Raw genomic sequence first — 13,681 nt, forward strand, 5'->3', positions numbered from 1 at the left:
ACGATAGTCATTTAGGCAAGAGGGTTTACTGATCTTAGGTACAGGGATGATGGAGGATCGTTTGAAGGAGGTGGGGACAACAGATGTAGCAAGGGACTCGTTGAATATGGATGTAAAGAGCCCTGCGAGCTGATCAGCACAGGACCGCAGAACACGACCTGAAATACCATCCGGCCCAGCAGCTTTCCTGACATCCACACGTTTGAGTGCCCTCCGAACCTCGTCCTCCGAGACAGAGATCACGTGACTGTTGCTGCTCTGAGGGACTCTCTCTGACGCGTCACTCGCCGGAGTCGCGCTGCCACGATTACCATCAAAGCGAGCGTAGAAAGAGTTTAACTCGTTCACCAGCAACGGATCAGCTCTCACCTCTGCAGAGGATTTAGTTCCAAAAGCACAGATGGTCCTCAGTCCCTGCCACATCCGCCGGGAGTCGTTGAGTTGGAAATGAGATTCCACTCTGTCTTTATAGCGGAGTTTTGCGGCTTTAACGGCGCGCCGGAGGGCGTAACATGAAGCTTTGTACTCCCTCATATCCCCCGTTAGGAGACCGGCATTGTAAGCGATAGTGCGCGTGTTTACTGCAGTGCGGATTGAACTGTCCACCCACGGTTTCTGATTAGGGAAGGACGTTATAGTTATTGTTTGTGTGGCTTGCTCTGTCAGTGTGTTGATAAAGCAGAGCGCCACTTCTGTGAACTCGCTGACGTCTTCAGAACTCGCGCGGAACATGTCCCAGTCGACGTCATCAAGAGCTGCCTGTAGCGTGATCTCTGAATGGGATGACCAGCGTTTGACTTCCCTCCTCACCGGGGGCTCTTGAACGAGCCTTTGTTTATATTCCGGTGTGAGAAAAATGGCGGCATGGTCCGATTTGCCAAAAGCTGGCTGTGAACGAGCTTTGTAGGCGTTCTTAAACGGAGAGTAGCAATGATCCAGTGTGTTTGCTCCTCGTGTGGGACAGGAGACATGCTGGTGAAAGTTTGGCAATACTTTCTTTAGGTTTGCTTTGTTAAAATCACCCGCGACGGTGAAAGTTTGTTTGTTTATGAAGCCGCTGGTCACATCATGGAGGGCAGATAAAGCCAGCCCCGTGTCTGCCTGTGGTGGAATATAAACGGCAGTGGCGATGACCGAGGAAAACTCCCTCGGTAGGTAGAAAGGCCGGCAAATGAGAGTTAAATGTTCCAAGTGAGGCGAGCAGGATCGCGAAAGAATGGAGATGTTCCTAGGATCGCACCATTTCTTGTTTATCATGAAACACACTCCACTGCCTTTAGATTTACCGGCCTCGGCTGTTCTGTCCATCCGAAAAACAGAGAAGTTCTCGGACGGCGTCACGGCTGTATCCGGGACCGCTGGCGTGAGCCATGTTTCGGACAGACAATAGATGTTGCAGTCTCTCATGTCCCGTTGAAAACTTATCCTGGCTCTAAGATCGTCCATCTTATTCTCCAAGGATTGGACATTTGCGAGCAAAATGCTCGGGAGAGGAGGACTGAATGCTCTTTTTCTCAGTCTGTTGCAGATCCCAGCGCGTTTCCCGCTGTGTTTTTTGAATCTACGCCGTCGACTCGAGTGGCCATTGTTCAACTCGGCGTCCCGGCGAATCTCAGATGGAAGATTGGAGAAAGTGTCCTGAAACAGGTCAGTGTAGCGGTAACCAATTTCCAGAAGTGTTTTGCTGTCGTAACAGATCAAAGCAGATGATCCGTTGGAAAAAATAGAGAGTAAAAGAGAGTAGAATAATAAATAAAAGCAAAGTCTTAGCGGAGCGACCTGAAAGGCGACCGAACACGGCGGCGATAACGTTATTAACCGGTTAATGGTCATTTCAAATTAACGTTTCTGTTCAGAACGATTCAAATTGATTTTGATTTTGTTTTCGTTTTTGTTCCTCTTAAAATTTTGTTCGTTTCCGGTTTTCGTTTTCGTTCCTTGAACCGGTTCGGAGCCCTGCTTTTAGGTACCAACAACTGTGTTGTATCTTGCTTTCACTGGGCGTCTTGGGTCACCCGATATAAGGATAGGAGAGCAGCTGATCAGGGTGGAGGAGGTGGCCGTCGATGGAACGGACCTGATTAAACACATGTTTAAGCGTCTCATCCTGGGACTGTTCCAAGGGAAAGTCATCACGGTCTGTGAGAACGGGCGTCTCCAGAGCGCTCAATTCCCACAAGCCAGTACCCAGAAGTCGCGAATCCACCTCCCCCAACTGAGCAACCGTCACCTTCCTTTTCAAACGTTTTTCCCAAGAGGCATCCGCACACAAGTGCCCCAATAATTTATTAAACGCTGGCCAATTGGTCCCCAGAATTAGCGGATGCCGGAGGTGCGGGTTAACTGCAACCTCAACACTATGCGTTTGTCCCCTAAATTGAATACTGACGGGCAACAACGGATAGTTCACCACTTCCCCGTGCACACACCGCACCTTAACCATACGGCTGTTACCCAACGCCTTAGGCTGAATCAGGCTTTGATGGATGGAGGTCTGGTTACAACCTGAATCCACCAAGGCTTGAGAAGTACCCCCCTTGATACTCAGGGGTATCTGGTACAGGCCAGCTTGATCGGGGGCAGCTTGTGGTGCGTCGGGGACCCGGATCAGCGTACCCACCTCCTTAACCGGACACTGATCAATGAAGTGCCCCGGATCCCGTATTGCGTATTGGCGTGGAGAGCGCCGGGGTGGACGAGGAGGGGTATGGGTCAGCGGTCACTCTCCCTCCCCCAGGCGCCGGCTTGGGAGCTGCCGGTGTCTCGCCGGGGACATCCATCCTCCATCTCGGGGCCGGCCTGGGGAGCATCCCACACGAGTCCTGGGAAGGGGGACAGGTTTGGAGAGAGAGGGGGACGGGGAAGGAGAGGAGAGAGAGAGAGAGAGAGAGAGAGAGAGAGAGAGAGAGAGAGAGAGAGACTGGATGGCCTGGTTCAGCAAAGTCGGGCAGTGGCACTGGACCCACTGCCCAGTCATCCGTGGAAGCCGCGCGACGAACTGCTCCAGCACCACACGCTCGATGTTACCCTCGACGTCGCTCCCGTCGGCCATCAGCCACTTGCGGCACGAGTCCCAGAGCTCTTGCGCGAAGGCGAAGGGCAGGCCGGACTCATCGAGGGCCAGGGTCCGGAACCGCTGGCAATGTTGTTCCAGGGTCCGGCCGACCCGCTGGAGGATAGCGTGCTTCAGGTCGTCGTAGACCAGGAGATTCTGGACTGGCAGTTGGTGGGCGGCTACCTGCGCTTCCCCGGACAGCAATGGCAGGAGCCGCATTGGCCAGTCCGACTTGGGCCATCCCCGGACCTCTGCAGACCTCTCAAAGAGGTCGATGAACGCCTCTGGGTCATCTTCCTCGCGAAACCACGCCCCCTCCGCCACATTAACATTTTTGTTTTTAAATCACTAAATGACTGAGCTCTTGGATATGCAGTGTCCTCACAATCCATCAAGATCACTTCGGTCCGGGGATCTTGGATTGCTCTCTGTCCGTAGGTGGTGAACATGATTTCAAGTGCAACATGTTCTTGGTTCAACATATTTATTGATCCCGAAACAACATTCCAATCAACCAATCAGATTTGAGGACAAGTTTACAGTTTATGTCAAGTTTAGGTTCACAACCAGGCTTAAGTGCTTCTACATCAGTTTTTTTCACCATCATTTCCTTCTAATTTTAGGGTATAGTTATGGATAGGGTTAAGTTTAGGGGTAGGGTTCGGACTACATTTTCGGACAGAAATGTTGTTCCAGGATCAACAAAAATATGTTGATGCAGGAACATGTCTTACTTGGAAAAATCACAGTGGCCGTCCATAGGTCTAGACTGAAACACAGGGGACGAAGCTTTTTCTATAGTAGGCCCTAAACTATGGAATAGCCTACCAGTATATCAGAACAGCATAATCTATTTCTGTATTCAAATCAGAGCTTAAAACTCATTTGCTTAATGTGGCTTATAATACTTCATGTATCTTTTAGTTTTGTGTATGCAGGGCACAATACAGACTTTAACAAAGAATTTGCTGCTTTTCTATCAGAAAAGGTTCTGGCTGCAGATAAAGCACTAATTGTTGGTGATTTTATTATCCATGTAGACAATGAAAAAGACGCATTGGGATTAGCATTTAAAGACATTCTAAACTCTATTGGAGTTAGGCAACACATGTCAGGACCTACTCATCGCCATAATCATACCTTAGACCTAATATTGTCACATGGAATAAATGTTGATACCGTTGAAATTCTGCGATGACATCTCAGATCATTACCTAGTATCATGTACACTTAATTTAGCTAAGGCTGTAAAGCTGTCCCCTCGCTTCAAATATGGCAGGAATATCACTGCCGGCACTAAAGGTTGCTTTTTAAATAATCTTCCTCATCAGCATCAGTTTAAAAATATATTTAAATTACGGCACATGCTCTCAATGCAAAATGCTGAACAGTTAGTTCATGCGTTCATGACCTCAAGGCTAGATTATTGTAATGCTCTACTGGGTGGTTGCCCTGCTCGCCTAATAAACAAACACCAACTGCAAAACGCAGCAGGTCGAGTTCTTACTAGAACCAGGAAGTATGACCATATTAGCCCAGTTCTGTCAACACTGCACTGGCTCCCTATTAAACATTGCATACATTTTAAAATCTTGCTTATTACTTACAAAGCACTAAATGGTTTAGCTCCCCAGTACTTGAGTGAGCTTTTAACACATTATACTCCATCACGTCTACTGCGGCCTCAAAATTCTGGCCAGTTGATAATACCGAGAATATCGAAATCAACTGCAGGCGGTCGATCCTTTTCCTATTTAGCACCTAAACTCTGAAACAGTCTTCCTAGCATTGTACGGGAAGCAGACACACTCTGTCAGTTTAAATCTAGACTAAAAACACATCTCTTTACTATGGCATACACATAAAACACTTTTTCAATTAAATGATTGTTAGGCTGCATTAACTAGGTCAGCCGGAACCGGGAACACTTCCCATAACACCTGATGTACTCGTTACATCATCAAAAGAATGGCATTTACGCTAATGTTAGTCTCTCTGTTTTATTCAGAGGTTTACTGCAGTCAGCTGGATCTGGGCCATATCCAGATCAGATGGTGGACCTGCGCCCAGATATGACCAACGCATGACCCTGAAGTGTCTGCAGAGACCGTGTCAATTAGACTACCCCTGAAATTACCTCATCGACACGGCATCCTCAATAAACCCGTCTCCGGTGTGATGACTCCAATTGTTCGAATATTCCTATTTAATAATTGTTTAATCGATATGTCATCCTCAATAAACCCGTCTCCGGCCTGACGGCTCCGATCTTTCGAATATTGCAATTTAATAATTGTTTAATCAATACGGCATCCTCTATAAACCCGTCTCTGGCGTGTTGCCTCCGATCTTTTGAATATTCCGAGCTAATATGACCAATGAATCTAATATGAATCGATCATCCGATCTAATATGACCCCTGTCCTGTAAAGTTGCCAGAAAAATAATCATACGCTGTTTGTTAATTGGCCAGAGGAGAACTGGCACCCCGACTGAGTCTGGTTTCTCCCAAGGTTTATTTTTCTCCATTAGATCACCTGATGGGGTTTTAGTTTCCTTGCCACTGTCGCCTTTGGCTTGGCTTGCTCAGTTGGGGACACTACATTTTTCAACTAAATATCCAAATAAAACTAATTAATAAACTAAATTAACCATATAAACTAAATTACTGATCTAATTACTAATTTAATGCCCACATTGTTATTGTATGATAATTGAAATGAGCTAGATGACATCACCATTAGCTGTTGTTCCCAATTGCTTCCACTTTATTATAATACCACTAACAGTTAACCCTGAAATATTTAGTAGTAAGGACATTTCACAAATAGACTTATTGCACAGGTGGCAACATATCACAGTGAATTCACACCTGAATTCACTGAGCTCCTAAGAGCGACCCTTTCTTTCACAAATGTTTGTAGAAGCAGTCTGCATGCCTAGGTGCTTGATTTATACACGTGTGGCCATGGACATGATTGGAACACCTGAATTCAATGATTTGGAGGTGTGTCCCAATACCTTTGGCAATATAGGCTGCGTCCGAAAACCTAGGCAGCTGATTCGTTGCCTCGCAAGCCATTGTCATTTATCAGACAATGGCTTGTAAGGCAGCGTTTGTGCATGAAGGCACCTCACAAAACTAATTTCGGACAGACTTCTTAGGCAGTGTAACAGTTTAATGATCAACAGCAAAATAGAGAGAGCTTTGGTGAGAACTAAACAAATATTTAATTACTACATTAGTAATTTCCTGCTAGAAATTATATCAGAAGTGGAAAATGTTGGTATAAAACGTACATTTACACACAAACTGACCAACAAACGCAACTTTCGGATGCCCTCTTTTTTTTTCAGCTCAACTGTCACAGAATGGAAAGATTGTGGGATATCAAAGGCAGCGAAGGATACATATGTGACCAGGTATGACAAGTAGGGACACAAGTCAGCAGCACGAATTCCGAGAAAAACGAGAAAAAAGTGGGGGTTTTTTCAAAATTGGTGATTTCCGCTTTTTTTCAGAATCTGTTAGTTGAGATCATGAAGAAGCCTCTCCGTGTTTGAGATAGCAGTATTGGTATATTTAAAAGCGTACATTTTGAGGTTGAAATAGAAATTTTTTTTTTTCCGGATATCTAGCACGCTGTAGGGGCGTGTCATTGTCTATGTGTATTTCCATACTGGATAAGCCGGCTTTTGTTTCTTTTGTTATTGCCCACGCCCTCCAAGGAAAGCGTGGCTACTTATGCAGCGCTGGCCTGCTCTAACGTTAGCTGATCAACATTCAATGAAGATGGACGCAGCTAAGATTATCGCAGACGAGCTGAACCGTGGCTGTTACACCGAAAATGTTTTGAAGTTCTTCTTCGACAAGCCGGATGCTTATGAACAAGCGCTCACTGATTCTGAAGACGATCTGAGTGACGACGAAAGCGGCACAATAAGACTTAATAATATTCCTAATCTACAACTGAGCGAAGATGAAGACGAAGACGAGGAAGAATGTATCGGACTGGCATCAGACGAGTTGGACCGTAAGATATCAGAGGCTATATCTATAGTAACATTTGATGGGGATAAAGACCCCCCGGAAGAAAATCCGTAACTTTGACTGTAAATGCTACACGAGGAGAAAAGAGAACTCTCTGCAAGGGAGACAGTCATGTAGCCAGAAGCTTTCCCCAGACATTATGTACAAAATACGGCTGGATTCTTTTGCTGCGGAAAAAGAGTGGCCGGACATGCAAATTATTGGACATTTAGAGGCAAACAGACGCACAGTGCAAACTTCGGAGATGGTTACATCCACAAAGAAAACCCCGACAAAGAGAAAGTGTGCCCGAACGACTTATTTCATTGGAGGCAACGAGATCTGCAAGAATACTTTTCTGTTTCTTATGGGGTGAGTTTCCATAAACATCAAAGTTTGTCGTTTTGTGTTCATTCTAAGAATCTCATGTTTAGACCTTCCCATACCTAACGTTACCTATTGTTATAGCTCAGGACTGTCGTTTTAATTGTAGCCGTTAATCGTTAGTATCATTATCACTTCCCAAAAAAAACATTACTATAATGAGCTTTTAGATGGTAATGTTAGCATCTGCTTTTAATTTGAATAATGCTTGAATTGACTGGTGTGAATGGCTTAGGCCACGTAAACCTGCCTGTTAGCATTCTTGAATTGAATGTGATGCTAATAATTTTAGCCAGTGGTGGAGGAAGTACTACTAAATATTCTTACCAGGGCTTAAAAACGGGAAAAAATATCAATCGGTTCACTCCGAGCAGAATCGATATTATAGCGTTTCCGTTTTTGCGTTCCTCATTAAACATTACTGTTCCGATAACGGTTTGATTTGAAAAAATATTAATAACGTTATTTTAATTTAGCCTATACTTTAAACAAATATGTATAAATAAAGACTTATTTTCACTCAAAAATAATATAACATATATTAAAACCACAACAGAAATACCTGCATTAAACAGCTGGAATAATATTGTCCTGTAGCCTAATGGACCGTACCAGCAAACACGCAAGTGTGGGCTCACTGTGGGTAAGTGTGGGTTTTCTGTGGGACAGTGTGGGCAAGGGCAAACCCTTTGGGGGCCCATGTGGGATTACTGTGGGCAAGCCCACAGTTGGGCGTGCCCACAGAAAACCCCCACCGGCCCCCAGTGGGTTAGCCCATGGGGGGCCCACAGCGTATTTGCCCGTTTGGGCCCCAATGAAGGTTTAGTGTGGGCAACCCACTGTGGGCTTGCCCAAAGAAAACCCCCACGGGCCCCCAGTGGGTTAACCCTTGCGGGGCCCATAGTGGATTTGCCCGTTTGGGCCCCAATGAGGGTTTAGTGTGGGCAACCCACTGTGGGCTTGCCCACAGAAAACCCACACGGGCCCCTAGTGGGTTAGCCCTTAAGGGGGCCCATAGTGGATTTGCCCATTTGGTCCCCAATGAGGGTTTAGTGTGGGCAACCCACTGTGGGCTAGCCCACAGAAAACCCATACGGGCCCACAGTGGTTTAGCCCTTGCGGGGCCCAGAGTGGATTTGCCCATTTGGGCCCCAATGAGGGTTTAGTGTGGGCAACCCACAATGGGCTTGCCCACAGAAAACCCACACAGGCCCCTAGTGGGTTAGCCCTTGCGGGGCCCAGAGTGGATTTGCCTGTTTGGGCCCCAATGAGGGTTTAGTGTGGGCAACCCCCTGTGGTCTTGCCCACAGAAAATCCACACGGGTCCCCAGTGGGTTAGCCCATGCGGGGCCCATAGCAGTTTTGCAGTTTTGAGCCCCAATGAGGGTTTACTGTGGGCAACCAGTAGTTTTCCACTTTGGGGCCACCATAAGGGAACCCTCCATTGCAGCTGTTCCCAGACAGACTGATAAAGTCAGAGGGACCATATTACAGTAGTTTAAACTCCATTAGACCATTAGATTTCAATAAATCACAGCACTTATAATAATACATTCATAAATAACACTAAATTATTATAATACTATAAATTGTATCTTGTAATGCAAAACTTTCTATGAAGTCCATGATTCTTTTTTTTTTACTGTATTTATTAAATAATATTTAAATTAAATTAATTAAATTAAAGAAACATATTTGTCACAATAAAACAATGCAAATGGTTGATCATTCCCTGATTTGTTCATGGCATTCATGGTTATTTATAACATTATTTGTTATATGTTTACATTTATATTTTTATATACATTATTTTTATTTTATTTTTTATTATAATAAAAACATCACTGATGAATTTTATATTTTTAAATCCTATTACATTTCTGAAATGGCAACAAAAAAAACAGAAAAGAAATTACATATTAGTAATACGCTAGATGGCGTCATCACGTGATCAATTCTAACCAATGAGACTGCTGGAACTGCACCGCTAATGAGCTCAGCTGTCATTCCGGATTCGACTGGGACCGTCAAACTCTGCTCTAAACAGGTAAGCTTTTTAAGTTTCCATATTAATATGTGAGTTTCCTATTATAATTAGAGAAACAGGCCAAAATGGTAACGAATTAATTTATATTAAACTACACTCTCTCATTTTAGTGGTTTATCTGATTAATGTTATACTCTCCTCCTGCCGTTTAAAGTTTAAACGACTAACGGTTATAACGGTCAACTAAGTTAGGCCATTTTCTGTTTATCTCTGAGGTAATATATACTTTAAAACTGCTTGAATTTTATTATCTTGAATTGTTTTACGTCCATTTTGGTGTTAATTTGTTTTATTGGTGTTTACAGTTGCTATTTTAGCGAACTACAAACGAGCTAAGGTTAGTCATATGGCCAGGGGGCTGAGTCAGTCATGATTGTGTTTTAAAGATTTAAAAAGCGACGTAAACGAGGATTCATGTAGCGTAAATACAATACACAAGTTACACACTCTTATTAAACCTCGTTACATATGATTATGCCATAATTAATAGACAAACACTGCGCCCTGACAGTTCAGACGGCAAACCATATATTACATAGCCGTTACATGTGATTTGTATTTTTATAAAGCTACGGTCATATTGCTATCATGTTAACGTGACCTAAAAATAACAGATAGTACAATGATTACTTTGTAACGTTAAGCTTTGTGTCTCACACACACAAGCTGGCGCGTGCACGGGGAGAGAGAGTGAAAGAGTGGAGAGAGGACTCATTGGCCTAACGTTATGCCGTCATTTAGGCCATGAAATAATATTCGCGCTAAATATTAATGTAATCATTTCTCCTGAATACAGTTCATCAGCACGTTAACTCGTACAGAGCGATATTGGACTGAGATATTAATTCTTGTTTGTTTTCTCTCTTTTCCTTGTGTGTAATCAGATTATTGCTTCTGCTCTGTAAGTATTCTTCTAGTTGACAAGTTTTTGTCATAGATGACAAACTTTCTTTGCACCATATAACTGTATTTTCATAAACATATTGCTTAATAACATACTGTATTTATCAGTACAGTGGTGTCGTACATTCTCAGATGTTGTTGTACATATTTATGAATAAAAGTTTTAAACTGGATTTATGCCATTAAATGTTGTTTGTCCTCTCTCTTTACAGTATTTATTGCCATCTAGTCCTGACTGTAGAATTGAGCTCAACCCCAGTTAAGCAGACCTGAACCAGTTGATCAAGGTCTTCAGGACCAGCAGAAACTACAGGCAGGCTGGAGCTAAACTCTGCAGGTGTTGGTCCTCCATGACCAGGGGCCCGTTCTTCGTACGTTGCTTATTACATCTGAGATGATTTGACAGATCCCAGATCTTTTAATCGTGATAACTGATGTCTGGCTAATTTGGTTCTTCAGACGAATTTGCGGATTGGATTAAAATATCTGGATTAAATGATCTAAGATCACTGCGCGTTCTTGTTTTCCCTGAAGAGGGCAGATGCATCGATACTCGAAACCACGATCAGCAATGCAGCGATTGGCTGGCGTCAAGACAGCAACGTAATGACATCATCTAATTAAAAAAGCCACCTGGCAAAAAAACTTGACAAATTACACAAAAAACCCCCACGAATTTCTGAACCTTTATAAGGAAACAGCCAAACGACCAAACCAACATAAAAGTTATAATTGATAAATGATAAATGTTTTTTTTTTTTAACATGATTACCAATTATTTATATTCACGATTTTATACAGTAGGCCTATTTGTACATCCTTTACATTTTTATTTCAATGTTGTAATTTAATTTTTAATTCAATTTGAAGCAGATTTGTAACGTGACAGTATTCAAGTTTCTTATGGGTCAAGATCAAATTATCCTCTCTTGCGCTGCATCAAGCCACTCCCATAATATCAGTCATCACTTAAATTAATGCACGGCTCAGATTAACTGCACAACGTGTGTAAACCAATAAAAATAAAATTATATAAAGTAATTATTCCATCACAAATAAATCGCTCAATCAAGTGTCTGGCTATAGTATTATACACAACATTATACATTCTCATATACATATACAATATAAAATTTTTATATTATTTTTTAAAATTATTATTATTGCTATTATTATTACTGGTTCAGTAATGAACTCTTGTATTAAAGTAGCAGTGGCTGGGACAGATTTTAAGTATCACCTCAATATGCAATCTAATCCTGTTTACATGAAATAAGCCTGCTCCCGAGCAGGTTTAAGCTCACGGACCTGTTACTATGACAGCAAGTCCAGGATGAGCTTCGAAGAACCAAACAATCCAAGATCATGCCAAATCGTCAACAATCAAATCCAGCTAACTGAGTTAGCGAGGTACGAAGAACGGGCCCCAGGACTGGACACCACTGTTGTAAGTGACTGATCTAGCAGTCCGTCGTCCAATCATAGAGCGACTTTCTATTATAATTCAATGGGCTCAGGCAACCGCTGTAATTCTACCTGTGGGTGTCGCTTTTTGGCATTGTTACTTTATAAAATCCAGTGATTTTTAAAAAAAATACTTTTAATGTAATTTTATATATATATATAAGTTTTATTTTTGTAATGTTAAATATAATATTATATATGTCTCTTTCAGTTTTTTTTTTTTTTTTTTTTTAAGAGACACTGCCCCTCTTGACTGCCCCTCAGCCTGCATTTGGAATAATAGCTTTGATTAATGATGAAAAAGGTTTCAAAATCGTGATTGTTTTTTTCTGCCATCGAGACAGGCGTTTACTGAATGACCCATATGGCTCGCAAGCCTAGAGGTTCCCGACCACTGTTGTAAGCAGACAATTTGGTCACAATTATGAATGTGGGATTACAGATACAAACTTATTGTATTTTACAATGAGCAGAATAATTACAACAAAAAGAAAAAAATATAGAGGAGGCAGTGTCAGAATGAGCACACGCACCATAGCAACACGTCATGGCAACGATATTTCAGACTGACAGATATACGTGAAAGATAAACGGGAATTTTCCGATATTTGAACGCTTTGTAACTGTTTTGTACGCGTTGTTATATTAATTATAATTCAAATTCTGTTTTATTGGCCACAATATTATTGATGATGATTGAGAGAGGCACTTTTGATTAATTTTTAAACAGGGCAGGGGCTCGAGCCCCCAAAGCCCCTCCCCTCTGCGTGTGCCTGGTGTGTGTGTGCCTGGTGTGTGTGTGTGTCCTGTCACAAAATGCGACGACAACTCCTACACGACGTTAAAAGTGTGATTAAGGTGTGTACATGTCTGTAATGCTCTCTGATAATGCGACTAAAATAGACATACTCCACATGTCTTAATTCGATTTGCGTTTACTTCGAGTATGACTTTAACTGGATTAAGGTAATTAGAAATCGCTGTTTACATGTTAGCTTCTTAATCAGAGTATGGTCTTAATCAGGTTAATCTCGAAGTATTGTTGTCCATGTAAACGTACTCCATCTGGATCTCTGAATTGTCATGCTCAGAACATATCTCAGCTCTGGCCCTCGAGCACCACTGTCCTGCAGATTTTAGCACCAACCCTGGTCCAGCACACCTGAACAAGCTAATCCAGCTCTTTTGGTTCAGTGAATAGAAAGTCACAAGCAGGTTAGATTGATCAGGTCTGGACATAAACTCTGCAAGATGGTGCATTTCGACGGCCAGAGTTGAGAACCCCTGAAAAATGTATACAGTTTTAATTTGTATAGATTTATGCAATATTTGACTAATATTCATTTGTCTTCTCTCTTTTTCTCCTTTGTGATTGTATGTCAACCACAGCTAAATAAACCCAAAGGCCACTCGGGCACAGGTCACTGCATCTTTTACTGTGTAAGTACATTTTTGACTGTCAGACACATTCTAAGTGTTTAGTTTTTTAAGCATTTATTTTAATAAAACTTGCGTATTCATGCTGCAAGTTAAAGTCATCAATGATTTCTTAATAAAGACATTAAAGGGATAGTTCTTCATGTTTTTCCAAACCTGTATTACTTACTTTTTTCTGTGGAATGCAAAATATATTTTTTGAATAATGTTTCGACTGTCTTGTCAATACAATAAAAAGTCAATGGGATCCAATGATGTTTTTATTGTAAGGACAATTCATTTTATAATTTTTTTCAAAATATCATCTTCCACAGAAGAAATCTTGTAGGTTTGGAATGACATGAGGGTGAGTATAAAGCTT

The sequence above is a fragment of the Gobio gobio genome (genome assembly GCF_949357685.1).
Source record: "Gobio gobio genome assembly, chromosome: 22".
Classification (NCBI taxonomy): Eukaryota; Metazoa; Chordata; class Actinopteri; order Cypriniformes; family Gobionidae; genus Gobio; species Gobio gobio.